The 27,261-nt window shown below is 47.8% G+C and overlaps 1 long non-coding RNA gene across 1 annotated transcript; it reads right to left on the reverse strand.

Annotated features, from left to right (window-relative positions):
* Positions 1–1,016: 1,016 nt before the first annotated feature.
* Positions 1,017–12,705, reverse strand: LOC112406643 (uncharacterized). The gene is made up of 2 exons (XR_003004598.1): positions 12,612–12,705; positions 1,017–1,412 (listed from the first exon to the last, which is right to left on the reverse strand). It is a non-coding gene; the product is annotated as an uncharacterized LOC112406643 (long non-coding RNA).
* Between the last annotated feature and the right edge of the window lie 14,556 nt (positions 12,706–27,261).

The following is a 27,261-nucleotide window of genomic DNA, read 5'->3' on the forward strand; positions in this document are numbered from 1 at the left end:
AGGAAAACCTGTCAGTGTAAGGAAGGCCGTTTCCTTGAAATGTTTGGAGTTCTGTTCACTTAAAACCCGTGTCCATGGACACCTGAGGCTGATCATGACAACTGTCTGGGCTTCAGGGCTTGATTTCAGAAATTTCTACTGAGATTTGCAGGAAGAGTGTCTCCGTGCCCTTGCTTCCCTCCAACGGTCGTCTTCCTCAGCAGCCTCGGGGGCCCTCCCTCTCCCCACTGGGTTACTCATCGGCTCAGATTCCGGAGCGACAGGTGTGCGCCTTCGTTGGGATGATGTGCTATAAATTCACTCAAAAGGCAAAATGTGCTCTGAGCTCCCAAGGGAACAAGCGTGGGTTCTAATTTAAGCAGGTGCCCAGGTCCAGGGGTCTGGAGGCCGGGAAATGAGTTCTGAGAGCCTGACCAAGGCGGGCAGGGCCCCAGCGGCTCCACCATTGCCCTGACCTGCAGGTTCCCCTGTCGTCAGAAAGAGGCAGATAGAACAGACACTTAGGATCTACGCGAATCGCTATGTTTCTTTAGTTATAGAGGAAGGGGTTTCTGGCATCCATATCTGAATCTGGGGAGAAGGAGGGAGGGCGGGGGTCTGGGCGGGTGCCCGCTGCCACCATGCACCAAGCGTGGGAACAGCCATGCAGCAGGTCTGAGTGTGGGGCGCCTGGGCAGCAAGGGTGCAGGGACCATGGGGACCCCGACGGGCCCGCCCTGCTGGGAACGTGACTGAGGTTCCAATATCGTTCTCAGGTTTGCCACCCAGACATCTATGTTGTGATTTCACTGCAATCAGGACGTTTATGCCAACTTCATACAAACAAAGGGGGGAATCAAAGCAAGCTGGCAGCTTGCCTCCAGTGAGGTTTACACGCTGACCGCGGACCGAATCTGTGCGTTGACAGCACAGGAAGTCGGCGTGCCCACTGCAGCCCCACCAGGTGGGTTTCTCATGCACCGTGAAACCCACTCCGTCTTCTCCCAGAACCGCCGGGACTGATGTTGAAACACTGGTGAAGCATAATGGTTTTAATTTCACACCTCACAGGGCACAGCTGAATGCTTCGGAACAGCGTACACGAAAGTCAGGCCAAGCACTGCGGATGGACGAGTGGGAAGGGGGAAGGTGGCCTCCCCTGCGGCCCATGTCCAGGTGTCTGAGGGCATCGGGAACTAACAAATGGGTGGGCTAAGGCCACGGGATGTGTTTCTGGTGTTTTGGCCACCGACACCCGTCTCTTCTGACAAGCACGTGTGAACACTGGGTGCAGCCAGACCATCTCTTTCTGAGGCTCCACCGGGAGACCACGTCTTACTTCTTCCTGGATTTCTGTTTGGTGGTGTCGTAGGCGCGGACTATTTCTTCCTGAGTCATGGCCCCGTGCTCCTCTTGCGAGAAGGCGTACCCATCTGGAAGAAGAGCACAGCGGGGCCGGTTAGGGGGACCAGGAGAGGCTGCTCGGGGGGCTGCAGCCGAGCTTCTGCACACTGGCCTCCGCAGCCTTGGATGGGGGTCCAGAGACCCGTGACCCCCTTGAAGGGGCGGGTGGCCAAGAGTGGGCGGAGGCCGGGTGGTTCTGGGCAGGGCTCAGGGCTGGCCTCCCATTTCTGCCTGTGAAGCGTAATCAGTGGGTCACCGGTCCACGGCTGCACTTTCCCACCACCGGTCAAGGGGAAAGGCAAAGTCATTCTGCGCCGGAAATGTCCCAGTCCACCCGAAGCTGCAGGCCAGTAAACATGCCAGGTAGGTAAATAGACACATGCTAACGGTAAAGGCTGGCAAAGCGCACACAGTGCTGGGGGCTTGCCTCACTGACATCGCATGGGTTTGGACCATAATACGTTGCTGCGGGTTTACTTTTGGGTAAATAAAGAAAAAGATCACTAGATAAAGTCAAGAGGAATTTAATGATTGGCCCAGTGGCTACAGAAGGACTGGTTTTTACAGTCAGTTCCAGTAATGATGCTGGTGACGATAGCAGACAGTTATCGAATGCTCCGTGTCTCAGGCACTGCTGTATGTACTACGCACACATAGCTCAGTTCCTCCTCCCGACAGCCCTATGAGATGGGTGAGAGTTCTTCCCGTGTCACAGGTGGGGAAACTGAGGCACAAGGTGATGTCATGACTTGCCCAAGGGCCGGCGCTCTCCTGCAGCTCCGTCCTGAGGTTCTCAGACGGGGTTGGCATTCACAGCCCAAGGCAGGGCTGTCCCTCCTAACTGGCCCTTCCCACAGGAGGGACATTTGCAGGAGTCCCTCTCTGTTGGCCGACCCTTCTGGGTCGGGGTACGGAAACGTCCCGCAGCTGGATTAGACCTTCTGAGCAAAAGACGTCACAGGCAACAGCATGCCTTTTGTCTGTGCATATTTATGACTGTTACTGGAGCTGTTGGTTCGTCATATCCTTTAAAGGAGAAGAAAAGAGAAATCTTGCCCATGTATCGTCCTGGATTCCTTTTTCTAAAATTTTTAATTTTATTGATATATTGGAGTATAGCTGATTAACAATGTGTTAATTTCAGGTGTACAGCAAAGTGCTACAGTTATACATGTACCTATTCTTTTTCAAATTCTTTTCCCATGTAGGTTATTAGAGAGTATTGAGCAGAGTTCCCTGTGCTATGTGCTTGTTGGTTATCTATTTTAAATATAGCAGTGTGTACGTGTCAGTCCCTAACTCCTCATCTATCCCTACACCCCCTCACCCCCGGTTCCATAAGTTCACTCTCTAAGTCTGTGAGTCTGTTTCTGTTTTGTAAATAAGGTCATTTGTACCAGTTTTTGAGATCCTGCATATAAGTGATATCACGTGATATCTTTCTTTGGCTGACTTCACTTAGTATGATAATCTCCAGGTCCATCCATGTTGCTGCAAATGGCATTATTTCATTCCTTTTAATGGCCTTGTAATATTCCATTGTGTATATGTACCACATTTTCTTTATCCGTTCATCTGTCAGTGGACATTTAGGTTACTTCCATGACCTGGCTATTGTAAACATTGCTGCAATGAACATTGGGGTGCATGTCTCCAGATATTATGCCCAGGAGTGGGATTGCCGGATCATAGGGTAGCTCTGTTTTTAGCTTCTTAAGGAACCTCCACACTGTTCTCCATAGTGGCTGCACCAACTTACATTCCCACCGACAGTGTACGAGGGTTCCCTTTTCTCCATAGCCTCTCCAGCATTTCTCGTTTGCAGACTTTTTTCATGATGGCCATTCTGACTGGTGTGAGGTGATATCTCATTGTAGCTTTGATTTGCATTTCTCTAATTAACAACGTTGAGCATTTTCTCATGTGCCTCTTGGCCATGTGTATGTCTTCTTTCAAGAAATGCCTATTTAGGTCTTCTACCCATTTTCTGATTGGGTTGTTTGTTTTTTTGATATTGAGCCATATGAGCTGTTTGTAAATTTTGGAGATTAATCCCTTGTTGGTTGCATCATTTGCAAGTATTTTCTCCCATTCTGATGGTTGTCTTTTCGTTTTGTTTGCGGTTTCCTTTGCTGTCAAAAGCTTTTGAGTTTAATTAGGTCCCGTTGGTTTATTTTCGTTTTTATTTCCATTACTCTAGGAGATGTATCAAAAAAGACACTGATGGGGCTTCCCTGGTGGTGCAGTGGTTGAGAGTCCGCCTGCCGATGCAGGGGACACGGGTTCGTGCCCTGGTCCGGGAAGATCCCACATGCCGTGGAGCGGCTGGGCCCGTGAGCCGTGGCCGCTGAGCCTGCGCGTCCAGAGCCTGTGCTCTGCACCAGGAGAGGCCACAACAGTGAGAGGCCCATGTACCGCAAAAAAACCCCCCCAAAAACCTGATGTGATTTATATCAAAGAGTGTTCTGCCTATGTTTTCTTCTAAGAAGTTTATGGTATCTGGTCTTATATTTAGCTCTTTAATCCGTTTTGAGTTTATTTTTGTGTATGGTGTTAAAAAATGTTCTAACTTTTTTTTTTGCATGTAGCTGTCCAGTTTTCCCAGTACCATTTATTGAAGAGACTGTCTTCTCTATTGTGTAGTCTTGCCTCCTTTGTCGTAGATTAATTGACCGTAGATGTGTGGGTTTATCTCTGGGCTTTCTGTCCTGTTCCATTGATCTATATTTCTATCTCTGTGCTAGTACCACACCCTTTTGATGATTGTAGCTTTGTAGTATAGTCTGAAGTCAGGGAGCCTGATCCCTCCAGCTCTGTTTTTCTTTCTCAAGATTGCTTTGGCTATTTGGGGTCTTTTGTGTCTCCATAGAAATTTTAAGACTCTTTTGTTCTAGTTCTGTGCAAAATGCCACTGGTAATTTGATGGAGGTTGCACTGAATCTGTAGATTGCCTTGGGTAGTATAGTCGTTTTAACAATATTGATTCCCCCAATCCAAGAACATGGTATATCTTTCCATCTGTTTGTGTCAGCTTCGATTTCTTTCTTCTTACAGTTTTTGGAGTACAGGTCTTTTGCCTCCTTAGGTAGGTTTACTTTTGGCATTTTATTCTTTTTGATGTGATGGTAAATGGGATTGTTTCTTTAATTTTTCTTGCAACTTTACTAAATTCATTGATGAACTCTAGTAATTTTCTGGTTGCATCTTTAGGATTTTCTATATGTATTGGGTTTGCCAAAAAATTCGTTTGGGTCTTTCCATAGAATGTTATTGAAAACACCCGAACGAAGTTTTTGGCCAACCCAATGGTATCATGTCATCTGCAAACAGTGACGGTTTTACTTCTTTTCCAATTTGGATTACCTTCATTTCCTTTTCTTCTCTGATTGCCATGGCTAGGACTTCCAAAACTATGTTGAATAAAAGTGGTGAGACTGGACATCCATGTCTTGTTCCTGATCTTAGAGGAAATGCTTTCACCTTTTCACCATTGAGTATGATGTTAGCTGTGGGTTTGTCGTATATGGCCTTTATTATGCTGAGGGAGGTTCCCTCTTTGCCCACTTTCTGGAGAGTTTTTATCATAAATGGGTGCTGAATTTTGTCAGAAGATTTTTCTGCATCTATGAGATGATTGTATGCTTTTTATTCTTCAGTTTATTGATGTGATGTATCACACTGATTGATTTGTGGGTAATGAAAAATCCTTGCATCCCTGGGATAAATCCCACTTGATCATGGTGTATGATCCTTTTAATGCATTGTTGGATTTGGATTGCTAGTAGTTTGTTGAGGATTTTTGTGTATGTTCATCAGTGATATTGGCCTGTAATTTTCTTGTTTTGTGGTATCTTGATAAGGTTTTGGTATCAGGGTGATGGTGGCCTCATAGAATGAGTTTGGGAGTTTTCATTCCTCTGCAATTGGAATAGTTTCAGAAGAATAGGTATTGACTCTTTTCTAAATGTTTGATAGGATTCACCTGTGAAGCCATTTGGTCCTCAACTTTTGTTTGCTGGGAGTTTTTTTAATTACAGTTTCAATTTCAGTACTTGTGATTGGTCTGTTCATATTTTCTATTTCTTCCTGGTTCAGTCTCGGGAGATTGTACCTTTCCAAGAATTTGCCCATTTCTTCCAGGTTGTCCATTTTATTGGCATACAGTTGCTTGTCGTAGTCTTATGATCCTTTGTTTCTGTGGTGCCTGTTGTAACTTCTTTTTCCTTTCTGATTTTTATTGATTTGAGCCCTCTCCCTCTTCTTCTTGATGGGTCTAAAGGTTTATCAATTTTATCTTTTCAAAGAACCAGCTTTTAGTTTCATTGATCTTTTCTATTGTTTTTTTGGTCTCCTTTTTTTTTTTTTTTTTTGGCGGTATGCGGGCCTCTCACTGCTGTGGCCTCTCCTGTTGCAGAGCACAGGCTCCGGACGCGCAGGCTCAGCGGCCATGGCTCACGGGCCCAGCCGCACCACGGCATGCGGGATCTTCCCGGACCGGGGCACGAACCCGCATCCCCTGCACCGGCAGGCAAACTCTCAATCACTGCGCCACCAGGGAAGCCCCTTGTCTCCATTTCATTTATTTCTGTTCTGATCTTTATAATTTTTTTCCTTCTGCTAACTTTGGGTTTTTGTTTGTTCTTTCTCTAGTTGCTTTAGGTATAAGGTTAGGTTGTTTATTTGAGATTTTTCTTGTTTCCTGAGGTAAGATTGTAATTGCAATAAACTTCCCACTTAGGACTGCCTTTGCCATGTCCCATAGGTTTTGGATCATTGTGCTTTCATTTTCATTTGTCTCTAGATATTTTTTGATTTCCTCTTTTGTTTCTTCAGTGATCCATTGGTTGTTTAGTAGTATATTATTTAGCCTCCACGTGTTTGTGTTTTTTATAGTTTTTTTCCTTGTAGTTTATTTCTAATCTCATAGTGGTGTGGTCGGAAAAGATGCTTGATATGATTTCAGTTTTCTTAAATTTACCGAGGCTTGCTTTGTGGCCCAGCATGTGATCAGTTCTGGAGAATGTTCCATGTGCACTTGAGAATAATGTGTATTCTGCTGCTTTTGGATGGAATGCTCTATAAATATCAATTAAGTCCATCTGGTCTAATGTGTCATTTAAGGCCTGTGTTTCCTTTTTGACTTTCTGTCTGATCTGTTCATTGATGAACGTGGGGTGCTAAAGTCCCCCGCTATTACTCCGCTATTACTGTGTTACTGTTGATTTCTCCTTTTATGGCAGTTAGTATTTGCCTTGTATGTTGAGGTGACCCTATGTTGGGTGCATATATATTTACAATCGTTCTGTCTTCTTCTTGGATAGATCCTTTGATCAATGTGTAGTGTCCTTCTTTGTCTCTTGTAACAGTCTTTATTTTAAAGTCTATTTTGTCTGATATGAGTATTGCTCCTCCAGCTTTCTTTTGATTTCCACTTGCATGGAACGTCTTTTTCCATCCCCTCGCTTTCAGTCTGTACGTGTCCCTAGATCTGAAGTGGGCTTCCTGTAGACAGCATATGTATGGGTCTTGTTTTTGTATCCATTCACCCAGCCTGTGTCTTTTGGTTGGAGTGTTTAATCCATTTACCTTTAAGGTAATTATTGATATGTATGTTCTTACTGCCATTTTGTTAATTGGATCTGTTTTTGCAGGTCTTTTTTCTTCCCTTCCTCTTCTGTTATCTTGTGATTTGATGACTACCTTTAATGTTGTGTTTGGATTCCCTTTCCTTTGTTGTGTATCTATTGTAGGTTTTTGGTTTGCAGTTACCATGAGGTTTTGATATAGCAGTCTGTGTGTAAACAAGATTGTTTTAAATTGCTGGTCTTTTAATTTCAAACGCATTTCCAATATCCTGCATTTGTGCTCTCCTCTTCTCATGACTGCTGGTTTTGATATCATATTTGTGTGCAGTTTCTTACCTCTACCGTATGTCTGCCTTTACTGGTGAGCTGTTCCGTTCATAATTTTCTTGTTTCTAGTTGTGGCCTTTTCTTTGCTTCCTAGAGAGGTTCCCTTAGCGTTTGTTGCAAAGCTGGCCTGGTGGTGCTGCATTCTCTTAGCTTTTACGTGTCTGTAGAGCTTTTGATTTCTCTATCAAATCTGAATGGAGCCCTGCTGGGTAGAGTAATCTTGGTTGTAGTTTCTTGCCTCTGATCACTTTAAATATATCATGCCACTCCCTTCTGGCCTGCAGAGTTTCTGTTGAGAAATCAGCTTATAACCTTAGGGGAGGAGAGTTCCCTTGTACATTACTTGTTGCTTTTCTCTTACTGCTTTTTTTTTTTCTTTGTCTTTTGTTTTTGTCAGTTTGTGTCTTGGCATGTTCCTCCTTGGTTTTATTGTCCCTAGGACTCTCTGTGCCTCCTGGACGTGGGTGACTGTTTCCTTTCCCATGTGAGGGAAGTTTTCAGCTATTTGCTCTTCAAATATTTTCTCAGGTTCAGCACTTTCACTCCTGTGGGAGAACTTGTGGTATAATTATTTTCCAGTTTGTGGGTTGCCTATCCGGTGGGTATGGTATTTGATTTTATCAAGATTGCTCCCCTCCTACTGTCTCGCTGTGGCGGTGTCTTTTTTGGTAGGTTGCAGCGTTCTTCTGTTGATATTGTCCAGCAGTTAGTTGTGATTTTGGTGTTTCTATAAGAAGAGGTGAGCTCATGTCCTCCTACTCTGCCATCTTGTGACCCTTAGTCCTGGAGTCTTACTTTACTCAGACATTTGGCTTAAAAAGGAAAGTTTCTGGACTATAAAGACATACAGTAGCAATGTCTAAAAAAGTCCTCGTGGGATGGAGGAGAGGAAGTGACTTCCTGCTCTGATCACACTGTAAACCAAGTCTCCATCCTCCCCAGGGCTGGCTGGCCAGCTCTTCCCGAGAGCATGCCTTTCAGCCTGAGAGGACCCCGGGGCTCAGGAGGGCCACCGTGGGAGGCAGGAGGTGTGGGCTGAGCTGCAGAGGTGGCCTGGGAGCCACTGAGGACATGGCTGGGCAGCAGGGAGCAGGTGGGAGTGAAAGCAGAGTGAGAACACAGGTGCCCCCATGGGGCGTCGGTCGAGCTGCTCACCTGCATTTCTAACATAGACCAAACCCACCAACCCAAAGGCCCCACCCTGGGACAGCAGCCCGAGGGCAGCGTGAGCCCCTGCAGCCGGTGCAGGCAGGCGGCTCATCCTGCCCTGGGTGGCCCTGGCACTCCTGGGCTTCCTCATGGCCCACTGCTTCCTACAAGGAGGCTGTGCTGGGTCTCCCAGCCTCGGGTGCTTCCTGGGACCTGAAGAGGAAATGCCTCCTCTCACCTCTGAGCTGTGGGTCGAGGTGACGGTGGGCGAGGAAACCTCCTGAAACCTGTGTGGCTGTGGGCACTGCAGCCCTGTGTCCGGCCCCAGCGTGCTCTTTGTGCTGTGTCTTGGCTGCCACGACGTACCAGACCAGCTGCCTCTCCCTGGGCTCTGGACAGCACCCACCTTCCAGTCTCCTGAAGGGGATGTTTCTAGGCAGATCGGTTGTTTCCCGAGCTGGCCCCAGCGCTGTCCTCGGATCCCCCATGCTGCTGGGTGGTGGGCCTGCCACCCAGGGGGACGCTTCCCTGCAGAAGGGGCCCTGACCCCGAGAGATGGGGACACTGTGTAGCTCTTCCCTCCCCAGGGAGGTAGGTGACCGCGGGGCTCTCTGTCCCTAGCTGGTCATCCCCCTGCCCTGCTTTCACGGTAGAGCTGAGCCCAGGGCCGAGGGCGCCAGTGAGAAGCGCTCGTTCCAATCCTCGCTTGGCTGTGACTTGGCCACAGAACCGGGGCCCTTGAAGCTCTCCGTCTTCTTGGTTTACTTTTCTGTAAAATGAATGGGCTGGGCTGGGCCAGGCCCAGGTCCTCCCAGCTCCTATCCACCACATGGGCGCCAGCATGGTTCCTTGGCTGGCGATGCCCAGGCCACAGAGCCCTCTCCTGTGGTTGGGGCTAATTCTACCCTTGGCGCCCAGAGAGGCGGCCTCTACTCCAGGCCAGGGGCGGCCTCTACTCCAGGCCAGGGACGAAGGAGCCTGTCTTGACAGTCATCCCAAACAGAGCAGTTGCTACCTGCCTTTTATTTAATGTGGTTTTTTTGGGGGGTGGGGGGCAGGGGAAGGAATGAAGGGGACTTGCTGAGACGTAAACATGAACATTGTTTGGGACTGTCCTTTTGGGAAAAGCATCTGGAATTGTCTACCTGTGTTCAAGTGGAAGGGGCAGCAGCCCTGTCTTTATTTATTCGTTGTTTTCCACTCAGATCCACCTGTACCTGCGGGAAGCCAGCTGCAGTGCTCTCCACAGCTCCTGTTTGTGTCATGGGCACAAGGGCCGTCCAGTGGGATAACTAACTCAGCCCCTCTGGAGTGGGAAGGGTTTCTAGGCATCTGTCCTAAGGGACAGCAGAGGGAAGCTTCTGGTTCGATAGCAAATCTTTTCTCCCAGGGTCAGCAGAGTGCCCAGAGGTCACTACCAGAGGGCTTCTCCACCAGCTCCCCTGGGTGCATCCACCATCATGTTTCCAAAATGGATACCAGGATGTTCTTAGTCTCTACTGAGCTTAAGTGGACTTTGAATTCAAGAAAGAAAGGAGGACTTCCCTGGTGGCGCAGTGGTTGAGAGTCCGCCTGCTGATGCAGGGGACGCGGGTTCGTGCCCTGGTCCGGGAAGATCCCACATGCCGCGGAGCGGCTGGGCCCGTGAGCCATGGCCGCTGAGCCTGCGCGTCCGGGAAAAGAAAAAAAAAAAAGGAGAGTGGCCTGATAGGGTGGTCCTGGGAGCACGAGCGTCTCTGTGATTCAGATAAATATTTTCCTCTTTAGAAACAAAGCCTGATAGGGGTTAGAGCAGGACAGCAGGGACCATAATCACCCAGCCAGCCTCTGCCTGCCCAGCCTGACAAAGAAACCCCGTCCATTCACTAGCTCTTGCCTGATGGACGTTTAACTGTCATTATTTGCATCCAAACTCAGAGGGAGTCCCTGGCTCTCAGCATTTCCCACAGTCATTCATCTTCAGGAAGTCCTGACAGCCAGGAAGGAATGATGGGGGCCTGGAGCAAGCACTCAATGGACCAGACCTTCCTAAATGCTCAGCCATGGCCAGGATCCGGGGATAGAATTCGGGTAGGTGGAAGGGCAGGTTGCGTTTCTTATTTGTTTTGTCTTCCTCTGGTAGAACACATGGTGAAGTCCATAAAATCATTTCATTTTTTTTTCATTATTTTGGAATAAAACTTCCCTGAAATAGCGTTTTTTTGAATCTGAGCTCTCATAACATGTTGATGAAAGTAGCTATTTTCTGTCTGGGAACAGACTCCTAATAGCAATTGGGAAATTGGGAACACTGTGTGGATGGTAAGGAAATTAGACCGTGTAGGAAACAATGAGCTCGGTTGCTAGTCCTGTGTGCGGGTGGTCCATCAGAACAAGTGCTCCAAGACTAGGGCTTTTCCTTCCGGTTCCTGGGAAGACTGAGGCTGGAGACAAGCAGAGGCCTGGAGCCCCTCCCGATGCTTGATGGCCTTCTCTGGTGGTCCGTGACTGAAACACCCTGGGATCCATTAGGGTCCTACTCCTAGTTGCTGAGTGCCTTTAAAATGTGGTGTGATTTTAGCGTCTTGCCTATTTTTAGTATTTGTTGATCAGAATTTTGGTTTGGTCCTTCAAAATACTGGGAGTTCATAAAACGTTTTGTAGTAGTTTTAAGACCCTTTACGGCACTCCCACGAAAGCTCTCGTGCCGCTTTTGCTCTCCATGTCTGCTCTTTCTCTGGGCGGACGCTGCATGGTGCAAGCCCTACGTTTAGGGAACCAGTCCTCGCGTTCTCTGTGCCCGTCACCGGGAAGCCTCACAGGCTGTGTAAGATGCAGATCATTCTGTTTTTCTCCTCAGAGGAGAAAACAGACGTTTAGAGAAATATGTAAGTGGCCTAAAGTTATTCAATTTGTGGCAGAAAAAACAAGTAATACCTAACATTTGGACTCCACGCGGTCAGGCTCTGTTCCAGGCACTTTATGTGTACAATCTCAGTGAATCCTCCCAATAACCCCAGGGAGGTTCTCACGTCATCTGTTCTACAGCTGTAGGAACAGAGGGGTTAACTTACCTAAGGTCACAAAGTGGCAGAGCTGGGACGGGACTGCAGGCAGCCCGGCTCTGAGGTGGAGCCCCGGACCTCGTGGCTGGGACCCAGCCTCCTCTGGACTCAATCTCTCTCGAGGATCAGAGGCCGTGGCTGGGGCCCGGGCTCTGCGGGGCCACTTAATGTGCCCACCTGAGGCTCTTGGCCAGGTGTCTTGGGGCAGAGAAGCCTCAGAGAATGCGGGGCATGTGGGCCCTGCTGGGAGCTACTGCAGCCCCTTCTCCCACGGGGATGTCCAGGCGGGGGCGGTCACCGACGGCCGTGACGTCCCCACCTGTTCCTTTCCTTCCCTCTGTTGAGAAAGTCTGCAAAGATGTGTTCACCGTGGGGGGATGGAGCTCAGCTGAGCGGGGCAGAGATCCTCAAGTACCTGTCCTAAGGATGCAGTGATGCTTCACTTTCTACCCCTTGTTTCCGTCTCAACTCAGGGAGAGAAAGGAGAGCAGAAGTGGGGCGTCAGTTGAAGAGATGGCAGTGCAGGCGGGGACGAGGCAGGATTCAGAGGCAGGAACCAGGGCCTCAGCTGGGGAAGGGAGGCTGCCCGCACAGGGGCACCTGCACTCGGCTGCAGCACCCTCGCCTGCCCGGCAGCCCAGGGGCTGGATTGCAGGTGAGCCCATCCCTTCCTCGAGCTCCATCTGGTGTTTCCCCGCCCCCCACCCCCACCCCGCTCCTCTGGGCTCTGACGCATCCCCACAGACCCTGCTTGGCAGAAACGGGGCCTGGCCTCCAGCTGCAGGGGCAGCGCGGGGCACAGCCTTCCTGGGAAGACCACAGGGACTCTTCCCCAGTGATTGCCATTGTTGTGATTACCATGCCAGTAGCGTAGGGCTGCTTCGGGGGGAGCCACGTAAAAGGAGCATCACTTCCATCTTAGAAAGAATCTGATGGGGAGGCTGCCCCAGGAGCTGAACCACATCAGATCTGAAGTTTACGGGTCGTGTCATTCAGACATTTGACTGGATCCCGGGGAATCGCCTACCCACCGGGTGCACCTGCCTGGGGCCAGATACCCCATTTCCACTTCTGGGTGTAGAGCCTGGCAGTGGTCCACACCACGTGCCGGCGGGCTACTCACGTGGCACTGACTGCTGGAGGGAACTGCCCCGGAAGTGGGTGGGCGGCGTCTTCCTGCCCAGCCTCTTGAGCAGCCGGTCTCGCTCGTTGGTCCTGGGGGCACATCACACATGGTCAGTCTCCGGCCACGAGGACACCTCGCGAAGGTGCTCAGAGAAAGAATGGCTTCAGGTCGTAACGTGAAACAGACCTGGGAAAGGCTGCCCCACGTCAAGGAGAACGTCCCGTTTCGCCAACTGCCCCTCTATTTACATTAGATGCTGCCTGGATGCCTCGAGAGCGGCTCCCTCCTCTGAAAACCCGCTCTGCGTGCACCCCGTCCCTACACGACCCTCGGAGCCCCGCCTGCCTCCTGACGGAAGGGGACCAGGGCCCCTGCCTCCGGGGCAAGGAGTGAGCTGTTGCTCCGGTGAGCGGAAAGCTTCCATTCCACCTGCCCCCCCGGCCTGGAGCCTCGCCTAGGTGCCCCAGGACCCGGCCAGAGACAGCTGCCTCTGCAGAACCTGATGCTTATTTTGAACCACAATGAAAACCAAGGTCAGTTTTCTTTGAAAACACAAGGATTAGGCGTGCTTCCTGCCTCTCCTGAAATGGTCCTTCTCCAAGGCTGCCGTGGCTCTGGGGCAACACGGAGGTTCTCCCTAGAGGACAGCTGGGCTTTACGACCAACCAAAGGTGGGGGGTTGGGAAATGCTCGAGAATGGCCCCGATTTTCTGCTACCGGGGTGTCACCGGGCTTGCCCCCAACAGACTGCGGTGTACAGCGTTGGCCGGCACACTCTGTGACGGCTGAACTGTAGCCCTCCAGACTGCACCTGCAGGAGCCCTAACCATCCAGGGTCTCAGGATGGGGCTGGATTACAAGATGAGGCCTTTAAAGGTCACATGAGGTCATCGGGGTGGCCCTAATCCAAGCTAACTGGGGTTCTTAGGAGGGGGGATTAAGACACACACACTGAGGGACGGCCATGTGAGAACACGGGGAGAAGACGGCCTTCACCTGCAAGCAGAGGAGGGAGGCCTCGGAAGGAACCAGCCCTGGAACACCTTTGCTCTGGGACTTCTGACCTCCAGAACCGTGGGAAAATACACCTCTGTTGTTTCAACCACCTGCTGTGCAGCACTTTGCCACGGCAACGCGTACATCCCCAGTCTGCTGTCCGGGAACTTGAGGGTGCGAAGTTGGAAGAGCTGCAGTTGCTTGTGGTCCAAAGCCCCTCCCCCCAGCCCATCCAGGCCTGAGCCCAGGGTCCACTTCACGCTCCCCCAAGGGCCTTTGCGGGGGGAGCAGGGCCCAGCTACTCTCAACAGTCCTATGAGCTGAAGTTCACTGTGCTCTTGGGTTTCTGCAAGAGAGCAGTTTCTGATCATCTTGGCTGAAAGAACAAGGTTTAATTCAGCACCAGCTCAGCTCAGGTGATCAGCCTACCCACCTTGGGAAGGTGGCTGATGAGAACACACACTTTTTCTGTCCCCTCACACTGCTTCTCCCTTCTCTCTCATCTTTCCTTCCAGGGGCCACCTTAACCGCCCTGGGCCACAGGCATGAGCAGACGCGCGGTCCTCCTGTGGCCGCCGGACGTCCGCAGCGCCCGTGCTGGCTGCTCTCAGCTGTGTGACCTCCCTGTGTGACCCGCACCGGCCACGGTTCCTGCACAGAAGGCACTGCCAGGCAGCTCCGAGCCCAGCTGAGAGGGGCTCCCTGAGGCCCTCCCCGCTGGGACCCTGGTGAGATGAAGGCATATCTCCCCAGGAACTGAGGGACAGACTGGGCGCTCCACCCTGCCTCTCCTGGACCCTCTGACGTTTCAGGTCCAGAAGGTCCTCCTAGTGCTGGGGCTTGTGAGAACCTCACAGAGCCACGGACGGGAAGGGGTCTCTGAAATCATGCATCCTGGTCTCTAGCTGGGCGGCCGAGGAAACAGCCTCAGCCTCGCCAAAGACAAAGGGCACAGGGCACTGTGCTGGGCAGACGTCTCTCATTTCTGTGCGGGATGGCGTATGCTTTTCTCTCTTTTTTATAATGAAATATTCAAACACAGAAACTAGCGCAGAGAACATCCACCAACCTGCTCAGCTTTAGCCAATGACAGCACCACCCTTTGACCCTGCTGTGTCCTGCAGCCCTTCCTCCCATGTGGGGAGGGGGACATGTCCACCAAGAGCCCACACCTGCCCCCAGCCCAAGTACGCGAGACCTTAGAAGTCCCTGCCCAGTAAGGCCCAAGCTGGCATCCAAGGCCAACCTGACCCCCTTGCTAGCTCCATATCCCTAGAAGTACACCACACGGCCAGGGTCCACGCTCTGAGGCGGGTGGTTGTAGCGCGGGATGTGTGGACTGGGCTGTCCACACGCGAGTGCAGGTCCCCTGCTGGCGCAGGACAGAGCTGGGGTGGGGGTGGGGTACACAGGGCAGCTACCTCTTCCCTGTGTTAATCACCGTCTCCAGAGAATCTGGGCATCACAAGGCACTGTGGTCTTCACCCACGTGAGTTAATCAAGGTACATGGCTATTACAACTTGCACACACTCAGACACGGCCTCCACTTGTACTGTGTCCTGCGAGTGTGGGAAAAGTTGAAGCTAGAAAGGGGTAATAACATTTACCATTTATAGCATTCTATTATCTATAGATGGTTTGAAAGCCATCTACTCACAAAGACATAGGAAAAAGTGAAGAAACACAGTCAGCTATTTACTTTGGTTAATTCTGGTTAATGAGAAGAAAAGAAAAAAGGAGTACGGATTAGCACAGGGAAATGAAATTTGGGTTTATAAACGAGAACTCTTGACAAAATACTACAAACCGAATTCAGCAGTATAATGAAAGGATTACACAACCTTACCAAATGGGATTTATCCCAGTAATGCAAGGGTGATTCAACATACAAAAAGCAATTAATATAATACATTAATAGAATGAAGGAAGAATATCAATGATCATCTAAATTAACACAGAAAGATCATCTGACAAAATCCAACACCCTTTCCTAATAAAAATACTCAGCAAACTAAGACGGGAAGGGAAGTTCTTCCACATAACAGAGCATTTATGAAAAACCCACAACTGACAACATACTCAATGGTGAAAGACTGAAAACTCTATGATCAAGACAAGGATGTCTGCTTTTACCACTTCTACTCAAGAAGTTTACTAGAAGTGCTAACTAAAGCAATTAGGCAAGATTCCAACAGTCTTTTTCTTTGCAGAAACAAACATTTATCCTATGATTCATAGGGAATTACAAGGGGCCCCAGATAGCCAAAACAATCCTGGAAAAGGAACACCACAGTTATAGGACTTATACTAACTTATTTCAAGAGTTAATATAAAAACCACAGTAATGAAAATAGTGTGGTACTGGCATCAGGATACACATATAAGTCACTGTAATGTAGTTAAGAGTCATACGTCTATGGTCAGCTGACTTTTGGCTAGGGTACCCAGACCATTCATAAGGAGAGGAAAGTCTGTTCAGCATATGGGTCTGGAGTAACTGGATTTCCACACTCAAAAGAATGAGGTTGACCCTTACCTGCAATCACATACAAAAAGTAGCTCAAAATGGATCAAAGACCCAAAATATAAGAGCTAAATGTTTATGACCTTGAATTTGGCGATGTTTCTTAGATATGACACTCAAAGCATAGGCAACAAAAGGAAAGAATAGATAAATCGGACTTCATCAAAAACCTTTGTGAATCAAGACATTATCAAGAAAGTGAACAACCTAATCCAAAAATGGGCAGTAAAGCAATTATACTCCAATAAAGATGCTAAAAGAAAAATGGGCAGAACACCTAAACAGACATTTCTCCAAAGAAGACAGATGTCCAAAAAGCACATGAAAAGATGCTCAACATCGCTAATTATTAGGGAAATACAAATCAAAACCACAATGAGATTTCACCTCACACTGGTCAGAATGGCCCTCATTAAAAAATCTAGAAACAATACATGCTGGAGAGGGTGTGGAGAACTGCCAGTAGGAATGTAAATTCGTACAACCATTATGGAGGGCAGTATGGAGGTTCCTTAAAAAAACTAAATATAGAACTACCACTTGATCTAGCAATCCCACTCCTGGGCATATATCTGAAGAAAACCATAATTCGAAAAGATATATACACACCAGTGTTCATTGCAGCAATGTTTACAGTAGCCAAGACATGGAAGCAACCTAAGTGTCCATCGACAGAGGAAGGGATTATGATTGGTACATATACACAGTGGAATATACTCAGCCATAAAAGAGGAACGAAATAATGCCATTTGCAGCAACATGCATGGACCTGGAGATTACCATGCTAAGTGAAGTAAGCCAGAGAAAGACAAATATCATATGCTATCACTTACATGTGGAATCTAATAAAAATGATACAAATGAACTTATTTACAAAACAGAAACAGACTCACAGATCTCGAAATCAAACTTACGGTCACCAAAGGGGAAACATGGGGGGAGGTGATAGGAGCTGGGGATTGACATATACACACTACTATATATAAAACAGGTAACTAACAAGGACTTATTGGTATGGCACAGGGAACTCTACTCAATATTCTGTAATAACCTATATGGGAAAAGAATCTGAAAACGAATGGATATGTATATATGTACAACTGATTCACTTTGCTGTACACCTGTAACACACCACTGTAAATCAACTACACTCCAATAAAAATTTTTTAAAAAGGGAAAAGACAACCATAAAATGAAAGTATTTACAAATCATATAGCTGGTAACGGTCTAGAGTCCAGAATATATCAATAATCCCAACAATTCAACAGCATAAAAGATGGACAAACCAAATCAAAAACAGGCAAAGGATTTGGATACATTATCCGAAGAAGAAACACAACGGCCAACAAGCACATGAAAAGATATTCAACATCATTAGTCATTAGGGAAATGCGGGTCAAAACCACAAAGAAATCGCACTTAACATCTACTAGGATGGCTATATGTGAAACAAGAACAGATAATAACAGGTATTGGAGAGGATGTGGAGAAACTGGAACCCTAGCACGTTACTGGTGGGTCTGTAAAGTGGTGCAGCCATTGTTCTTCACTAACTTCAACATGGAATTACTGTCTCACCTAGCAATTCCACTCCTAGGTCACATTAGCCAAAAGAACTGAAAATGGACTCAGACACTTGTACACCAACATCGAGAGCAGCATTATTCACAGTAGCCAAAAGATGAAAACAATCCAGACATCAATTGCTGAATGGATAAAGTGTGGTCTGTCCATACGATGGAAAATTATTCAGCCACAAAAAGGAACAGAGTATGACACATGCACAACACGGAGAAACCTTGAGAACCTCACGGTGAGTGAAAGAAGCCAACGCCGTAGGCTGCGTCTTGCACGGTTCCATTCATATGAAATGCCTGGAACAGGCAAATCACAGAGAACGAGCATTGGTTCCCGGGGAGCACAGGGCATCCCGGGGACGCTCAAAGCATCCGAGGTTTCCTTTCAGGGAGACGAAAATGTTCTGGAACTAGACAGGGGTGACGATCGCACATCATCATGAAGGTACTAAACGCCCCTGAACTGTATACTCTTTAAAACAGTAACTCTTATACACAGGATGGATAAACAACAAGGTCCTACTCGAGCACAGGGAACTACATTCAGTATCCTGTGATAAACCATGATGGAAAAGACTGAAAAAGAATGTATATATGTGTAACTGAATTTAACACAACACTGTAAATCAGCTATACTTCAATAAAATTAAAAAAAATAAAAAGCAGGAGAAGGAGTGGGTCCTGCATTGGAGGTAAATTCCCTCCCATCACCTGAATGGTTGGTAACGATGTCATCTTCTTGGTTTATTTCTCCGATGGTGGGGGTGGAGTTCAGTGCTTGCTTTGACCTTTTTCCATCCCAGCTTAGGCATGGATGCTGCCTGAGATCTGTCCCCCCATATGGAAGGTGCAGGTAAACACCAGTGATAGTGGTGAAAGCCCATCTCACACAGCCCCTTAAGGCAGGCTCTGCTGAGAAGCCAGCGCCTCTCCAGGGAGGTGGTTGGTGCACTCCTGTCTCAAAGAACAAGCAGCGTCAGGAAGAAGCAGAGGAGAGCTGGCAAGCGTTACTCGCGAGAATAATAAACTTGTACGTCCGCGTTTCTGTCAGGAGGCTGTTCCTGCTAAAATCACACACGCGTAACTGGCACAGAGCAGAACGTGGAGAATAGAGCAAATAATTACAAATCTGTTTTTTGGTCTTGTCAGTAGTTACAGCTGGTAGGAATCACAGCTGACACCACAAAGCAGCCAAAAACAAATAGGTATTTTTAGAAACTTACTGTTAAATCATGGCTGGATGGTCTTCAAAACATAAATCTGACAGGTTCCTCAAGATAAAAGCGAATCAAAGTCCCCGTTCCTTCAGGTAGGGCCAGACACATACCAGGCTACCAGACTGCTGAAATTCTAACCCACTTTTTTTTCTTTAATTATTTATTTAATTTTATTTTTGGCTGCGTTGAGTCTTCGTTGCTGCATGTGGGCTTTCTCTAGTTGCGGGGAGTGGGGGCTACTCTTCGTTGCAGTGCGTGGGCTTCTCATTGCAGTGGCTTCTCGTTGCAGAGCACGGGCTCTAGGTGCGTGGGCTTCAGTAGTTGTGGCACGTGGGCTCAGTAGTGGCTCGCGGGCTCTAGAGCACAGGCTCAGTAGTTGTGGCGCACGGGCTTAGTTGCTCCGTTGGTATGTGGGGTCTTCCTGGACCAGGGCTCGAAACCGTGTCCCCTGCATTGGCAGGCAGATTCTCAACCACTGTACCACCAGGGAAGCCCCTCTAACCCACTTTTAAAGATCCCTAGGGAATGAGACTTCATAGCCTCAGTTGGTAACTTATGTTACTCATTATAATCTGAACATTAGGAAATGAGAAACTTTGGGCTCAATCATATTCCAGACCTGCCCAGGCCTCTATAGGATGAGAAAAAACAAAACAAACCCTCACCTTAGTTATGTAATGAGGGAAAATAGCAAGAATAAAACAAATCAGAATAGGTTTTCCAGCCTAAGATTCCAATAAGATAGGTGTTCTACCCTGGAGGTAGGAGCCCTTCATAAATTCTATTCTATTATATGGTAGTAAATTATTCTCCCCCTGAGTTGCCTCTGAGGTACTGGGGGGGGGGGCAATACCTGGGCCCCCCCCCCAATACAGGGAGATGCCACCCTGGGCCCCTGAACCTTCAGGAACCGCAGAGAGTAGGCGGGGAGGAGTCCCTGTGAGCAGAGATTCCCGGAAACACCAACACAGCTGTGCGTGTCCCTCTGGAGGACTCGTCCTCAGACAGGGACCAGGTCTTACGCCTTCTCTGCGTTTTCACAGTGTCCGCCTGGCTGAGAACAGGGCACACGGTTACACACACAAAACCGCACTTGTGCTCTGCACGGCTGGTTTGGACCGTGACTCACTATCTTATTCCTGTGTGTCTCCATCAGTGGATCCTGCACTGTGTGTCTGTGTCCACACTGCCCAGCACTGAGCTCAGGACAGCAGTTTCCCAACAGTAGCTGAGAAAATTCCTCTTTACCAGAGAAATGCTTCTTTAAAAATGACAGAACAGGGCTTCCCTGGTGGCACAGTGGTTGAGAGTCCGCCTGCCGATGCAGGGGACATGGGTTCGTGCCCCGGTCCGGGAAGATCCCACGTGCTGCGGAGTGGGTGGGCTCGTGAGCCATGGCCGCTGAGCCTGTGTGTCCAGAGCCTGTGCTTCTCAACGGGAGAGGCCACAACAGTGAGAGGCCCGCGTACCGCAAAAAAAAAAAAAAAAAAAAAAAAAAAAAAAAAAAAAAAAAAGACAGAACAGGGACATCATCCTCATTCTCTTCGAGAGGAGGGAAGCCCCCTCCAAATTCTGGACAACACTGTGAGCAAGAATTAAAACAACTCCATGGCCTTTACAGAGACAGGACGTTGTATTTAGTTAAGAAAAGAATTCAGATTGCATAGAACAGTTGGAGGACAGTCTGGCTGAGGACAGGACAGCATTCAAGGTTAACTAATTTAATACAAATCCCACTCCCAAAGTAAAAAGGTAGATTCCTGTAGTCCTTCCTGGCCTCAAGTCTCCTCTGACTATCAAAACTGGGAACTGGAGGGAAGAAAGCCCTGTCTTAGCACAGTGATTTTCTTCTCTTCTAGACAAGGCTTTGGAAAGTGGGGTAAGGGGACCATTCTGGGCATTGGAAGAAATCTCATTCTCGTACAGTGTGGACTGGGTGATTTCCTGCCAAAAAGATGACCAAGGAGTGGTAGTACCAAACTAGGCAGTGACTCTGACAGGGGAAGCAGCAGATCTGCGGCCTCAGAAATAGGTGGGATCTGTCTGTTGACAACCATCCCTGGCTCAGAACAGAGGTGGTGTGTATGAGGTAACTGTGCTGATTGATGGGACTGCCCAGGAAGACTTGAACAAAAAGAGAGGCAGGGGACACTGAAAAGATCCAAAAGCAAAGGTAGATACACGTAATCCTTTTCCGCTGTGCCTGCTAGTGATGTGGTAATGTAAGTAAACCAGTGAGCAGTGAGGTTAGGAGGAAAGTCCAAAAAAAATAGAAGGTAGTAGCCACCAACTACACTGTCCTTTCACCTGAAACAGCAACTTAGGTAAAACTGGCAAAATGGCTTCTCCTGAAAATTAGAACTGCATTACTACAATCTATATACTTTTAAAAGGTTAAAAAAAAAAAGAACTTAAAAAAAAATTCCTGTCCGGAGAGACTTCTGCTTCCAAGATGGAGTAGATGTATTTTCTCTCTTCTTCCTGTTAAGTACAACTGACAACCCTGGACTCTACATGTAAAACAAATATAAAGGTGAAGATGGAGAACTGGAAAGGTGGAGACAGGAAGGAAGACCAGCATGAACCTTGGAGCATGAGAAACCCGAGTTTCTTTGGCTCGTAGATTCCAGACTTGGAGCAGAAAAGCCTGGCAATCCAGAAATGCCCGGGGGCGCAGCCAAGAAAGCCCTCTTCCCTTCAGCCAAAGGAGCAGGAAAGTGGCGGCCTCGTAAGACAAAAAACGTTCAGACCATGATCACTCTACTCCAGCCAAACACCCCAGAAAAAAACTGTGGCTCCACTCCAGTCCAGCCAGCAGAGACCAAGTGGGGAGCCCAGATGTCCACCCTCACAAGGTTGCTACATGGTGCTCCAGAGCCCCTACTGAGGTGGTGACAGAGGAGGCCAAATAGGAACCTGGGACTTTCATCCCTGCCAGCCGATAATGAGGCCTCTGGTACCCTGTGGTGTCAGCAGAGATGACAGGAGCTGCATGGGGAGGATGGACTTCTGTCCTTCCTCTCCTCACTGGGGCGGTATCAGACGAGGCCTAAGGGAGAATCAGGACTTTCAGCCTTCCTCAGTAGTGACAAGGCCACACCCATACCCCTGACCCCTCCCCACCCCCTGCAGTGTCAGTGGAGACCACGTGAAGAGCAGGAATTCTCACCCCCTCTCTGCAGGCATCAGCACAGACCGAGTAGGGGATCTGGATGACCTCTACCTAGCAGGAGAGGGCCTGCCGTAAAATCCAGGGTCACATAACATAACACCCAAATGTCCAGGTTCTATGTGAATGCTGTTATACGAAGAACCAAGAAGACCTAAAACTGAATGTAAGGAAAAATCAATAGACACCAACGTCAAGATAACAGATGTGGTGGAATAATCTGGCCAAGACTTTAAAAACAGCCACGACAAAAACACTTCAGTGAGCAATTACGAACATGCTGAAAGCAAATGGAAAAAAAGAGGAAAGGCTCAGCAAAGAGACAGAAGGTATAAGAAGAACCAGTTGTAAACTTTGGAACTCAAAAATACAATAACGGAAATTGAAAGCTTAGTGGATGGGCTATCTTGATGGCAGGGTAGAGGGGACAAAGGAAATAATCAGTAAACTGGAAGACGGAACAGTAGCAACGATCCAATCTGCGTAACAGAAACAAAACAGCCTGAAGGAAAAATGAGCAGAATCTCAGGGACCTGTGGGAATATAACAGGTAATATAACATTCACGTCTTCAGAGTCCCAGAGGAGAGGAGAAAGAGGATGGGGCTGGAAAAGCACTCCAAGTACTAAAGGGTGAAAACTTCCCAAATTTGGTGGGAGAGCTAATCCTACAGGTTCAAGAAGCCACATGAATCCTACCTAGGATAAATCCAGGCCAAGACATTGTAATTAAACGTCCGAAAACTAAAGACAAAGAAAAGGTCTTAAAAGCAGCCAAAGAGAAATGACCCTTTACCTATAGTGGAAACCAGTTTGAACGACAATGGATTTCTCATCAGAAATCACCGAGGCCAGAAGTGGCATAATATTTGTCAAGGGCTGAAGGAAAAGCGTCAACTCAGTGAAAAATCTCTCTCAGGAATGAAGAAGACAGCAAGACACTCTCAGATGGAAAGAACAGAGAGAGTCTGTCACCATCAAAACCACCCCATAGGGCTTCCCTATAGGGAAGGTGGCGCAGTGGTTGAGAATCTGCCTGCCGATGCAGGGGACACGGGTTCGAGCCCTGGCCTGGGAAGATCCCACATGCCACGGAGCAACTAGTCCCGTGAGCCACAACTACTGAGCCTGCGCATCTGGAGCCTGTGCCTCGCAACAAGAGAGGCCATGATAGTGAAAGGCCCACGCACCGCGATGAAGAGTGGCCCCCGCTTGCCGCAACCAGAGAAAACCCTCACACAAAACGAAGACCCAACACAGCCCAAAATAAATAAATAAATAATTCTTAAAAAAAAAACCAAACAACACCCTATAAGAATTTCTAAAGGAAGTTCTAAAAACAAAAAGGGAATAATAAAAGAAGGAGTTTTTGGAACATCAGGAAAGAAGAAAGAACATGGTAAGTGAAACTATGGGTAAATACAATGGGCTTTCCCTTTCCTCTTGAATTCTCCAAATTAAGTCTGACTAGTTAAAGCAAAAATTACATACTGTCTGATGTGGGTCTAAATATGTGTAGAGAAAATGTTAAAGAAAATTATAAATGTGGGTGGGTTAAGAGCTATAACAGGAGGTAAGGTTTCTGTATTTCATTCAAATTGGTAATATGACAGCACCAATACACTGTGATTAGTTACGTATATATAATATAATGCCTAGAACAACCAGTAAAAAAGCTATGTTATGAGACACACTAAAAAACACAACAGATAAGTAAAAACAGAATCCTGAAAAATGTGCACATAACACGTGAAAAGGAAGAAAAAAGAAAACAGAGAAATGAAAAACAGAACAGAAAACAAAAGATAAAATGGTTAACTAAGCCCCAACATATTAATAATACATTAAATATAAATGCTTTAAATATACCAATTAAAAGACACAGCCTGACAGAGTGGATCACAAAACATGACCCAGCAATGTGATATGCTGTCTACAAGAAACTCACTTCAAATATATTGCTATAGGAAGACAGAAAATAAAAGGATGGAAAAAGATACATCACATGAACATTAACCAAAGGAAAGCAGGAGTAACTATATTAACATCAGATAAAGTAGACTTCAGAGCAAGGAAAAATTACCAGACAGTGAAAGACATTATCTAATAACAAAAAGGTCAGTCTACCCAGAACACACAGCAATCCTAAATGTCTATGCACCAAGCAACAGAGCTGCAAAATGTGTGAAGCCAAAACAGATGAAACTGAAAGAAATAAATTCACAATTATGGGCGAATCAGTCAGTATTCCTCTCAACAGTTCATAGTACAGATAAGATAAGCAAGGAACAAAAATCACATGATCATATCAGTTGATACAAATTAAAACCACAGTGAGCTATTATTACACAACTATCACAGTGGTTAACATAAAAAAAAAATAGTGACAATACCAGATGCCTGCAAGGATCTGGAAAACTGGATCACTCAGACATTACTTGGTGGAGATGTAAAAGTGGTCTGACCACTAGTTCCTTAAAAACACCAAACATACCACATCCTTCTGAATATACTAAAACCACTGAATTTACACTTTAAAAGGTGAAGTCTATGCATTTGAATTGTATCTCCAAAAAATAAAAGATAAGCCTGGGCTAACGTGTAGCCCAAGTTGCCAGTCCACAGAATTGTGACCTAAATAAACGGTTGTTATTTTTTTTAACGGGAAAAAAAAAAAACACCGAAATATGCAACTACCATAAACCCAGCAATTGCATTCCTGAACACGTATCCCAGAGAAAAGACTTCACGTTCATGCAAAAACCGGTACACACATGCCCATAAGAGCTTTATTCATAATAGCCCCAAACTGGAAACCCAGATACCCTTCAACAGGTGAATGGTTTAACAAAGCTTGGTACACGACATACTGCTTGACAACTAAGAGGAAGAAAGTACTGAGACACGTAACAAGGCGAATCAGTCTCTAGAGAACTCTGCTGTGTGAAAAGAGGTCACTACCAGAAGGTTACATACTGTATGATTCATTTACGTGACATTCTTGAAACAACAACATTATAGAGAACAGATTAATGACAGAATTCTAGAAATAAGAGAACAGATTAACTGCCCAGAGCTGAGCAGAGGACGGACAGTAGATGCGGCTATAAAAAGACGACATGAGAAACCTTGTGGCAACGGATATGTTCTGTACCCTGACTGCATCCGTGTTTCCTGGCTGTGAAACCGTTCTCCAGTTTTGCAAGATGTTACTATTGGGGGAAGCTAAAGAGTACACGGGATTTCTCTGTATTTCTTATAACTGCGTGCGACGCTGCAATTCTCTCCAAATAAAAAGTTTAAATGAAAACAAAAATCCTTCTCAGTTTTATGCATTCGCCTCTGTTTCGTGTTTGTCTGCAGTTATCCCCTGTAAAGAAGGATACGTCTCGGAGCGGCGTTAGAGGGGTGGGAGGCCTTCCTCCAGCCCCTGCTGGGACTGCCCCAGAGAGAGGCCGGCCACCTCCGCAGAGCCGTCTGACCTCATTAGCGAGCAGGCAAAGTCGACTTTGAATGACAGCCCCAGCACATATGGAAGCCATTCCAGCATCCCAGGGCTTGCAGTGAGGTAGGAGGCTCCCCTCGAAGGGAGCTGAGCTCCGTGGCCCCGTCGGAGAGCCCACGGAGAGGTCAGGTCAGAGTCACGGGGCTGTTAGGAACAGATAAATCAGCAGGGGCACCCGGCTGACCCAGAGAGGCCTCGGGGGACGGCCGTGCGGGGGCGTTGAGAAGCCCCAGGTGTAATGGAACAAGTCGGGAACGGTCCGGGCTCAGTGCGTTTCCTGATGGGCCATCTGGGGAAAGGACAAGCCCGCACAGGACCGCAGCCGTGGAGCACCACGCTAATCAGGAAGACGCGGCTTTACGAGCAGAGAGTTCCGGTAACGTTCTGTTCCCACCCATTGGACTGGCCTCTCACCTACTCAGAATCACACGCTAAAGGACCCAGGCTTCCTCTCAAGCCCAGCTTCCCACCAGCCCTCCCCTCCCTCCCTCTGCTCCAGCCGCATGGCCTTCTGGCCAATCCTGGGACACACTTTCCTGGGGTGGATAGCTTCCCACCCCAGGGCCTTTGCACTGCTTTCTCTCTGCCTCCCAGGCGGCTCCCTCCCCCAGTTCACTCAGAGCAGCCCCTGCACCAGTCACAGGAGAATCCTCGCCTCTCTCTGCACCGTTCCCTGCTTTATCTTCATCCCACTTTTCCCTAAGTTTAGGAATTGAAATCTCAGGACACGTGATCACGAACGGCCGACTGGGCTTGAAGCAACGGCCAGTCAACGTCTCCTTGCTTTGCTTCCCCTCCTCCGGTACAAGTCTCTCCCCAGCTCCACTTCTGGTTCGCTGCTGCCCGATTGGAATTGCTTTTTGCTCAAATAAACTCTTAAATTTTTAAAATATGCTTCAGTTTTCCCTTTTTGTAGGACAGTATGCGAATGTGATGAAGGAGGGAAGACAAGAGAGCTTGGGAGGCTGGAAAGACTGTTTATAAAAAGGCAGCAGTGGGCTTCCCTGGTGGCGCAGTGGTTGAGAGTCCGCCTGCCGATGCAGGGGACGTGGGTTCGTGCCCCGGTCCGGGAAGATCCCACGTGCCGCGGAGGGGCTGGGCCCGTGAGCCATGGCCGCTGAGCCTGCGCATCTGGAGCCTGTGCTCCGCAACGGGAGAGGCCACAACAGTGAGAGGCCCGCGTACCGCAAAAAAAAAAAAAAAAAAAAAAGGGGGGAGGGATTCCTGAGGTGTTTGATGGTGACAGGTGACAACTGGAGGATGGACTGATGTGGCACGGGGTGCTGGAGAGAAGCCCTGGGAAACTGAAGCCGCGTAGCAAGGGTGGATTTTGAACAGTGAAGCCTGTTGGGCTGGAGTCTTAATTGCCCGAGGGAATAGCTGGCAGCTGTGTCACGTAAAATACTGAAAATTAAACGTGCCTTGACAAAGTAGCCAATATATGAAGGTTAAGACGTGGGGATAAGGACTTAACAGTATTTTTTAAATCAATTAAATTCCTTGAATGTGAACTTGCCCTTAAATGAAAAATACAATTTGCCTATTAAAGCTTCAGAAGATTTGAAGCAAGTTTGAAACCACTGGTATCTCTCATGACACTTATTTTGTTTGAAAGTAGCAAACTTTCTAGTAGGCCCATGAAGCTGCAAATTAATTAC

Source organism: Neophocaena asiaeorientalis, unplaced genomic scaffold (assembly GCF_003031525.2).
Source record: "Neophocaena asiaeorientalis asiaeorientalis breed wild unplaced genomic scaffold, Neophocaena_asiaeorientalis_V1.1 scaffold59, whole genome shotgun sequence".
In the NCBI taxonomy this organism is placed as follows: domain Eukaryota; kingdom Metazoa; phylum Chordata; class Mammalia; order Artiodactyla; family Phocoenidae; genus Neophocaena; species Neophocaena asiaeorientalis.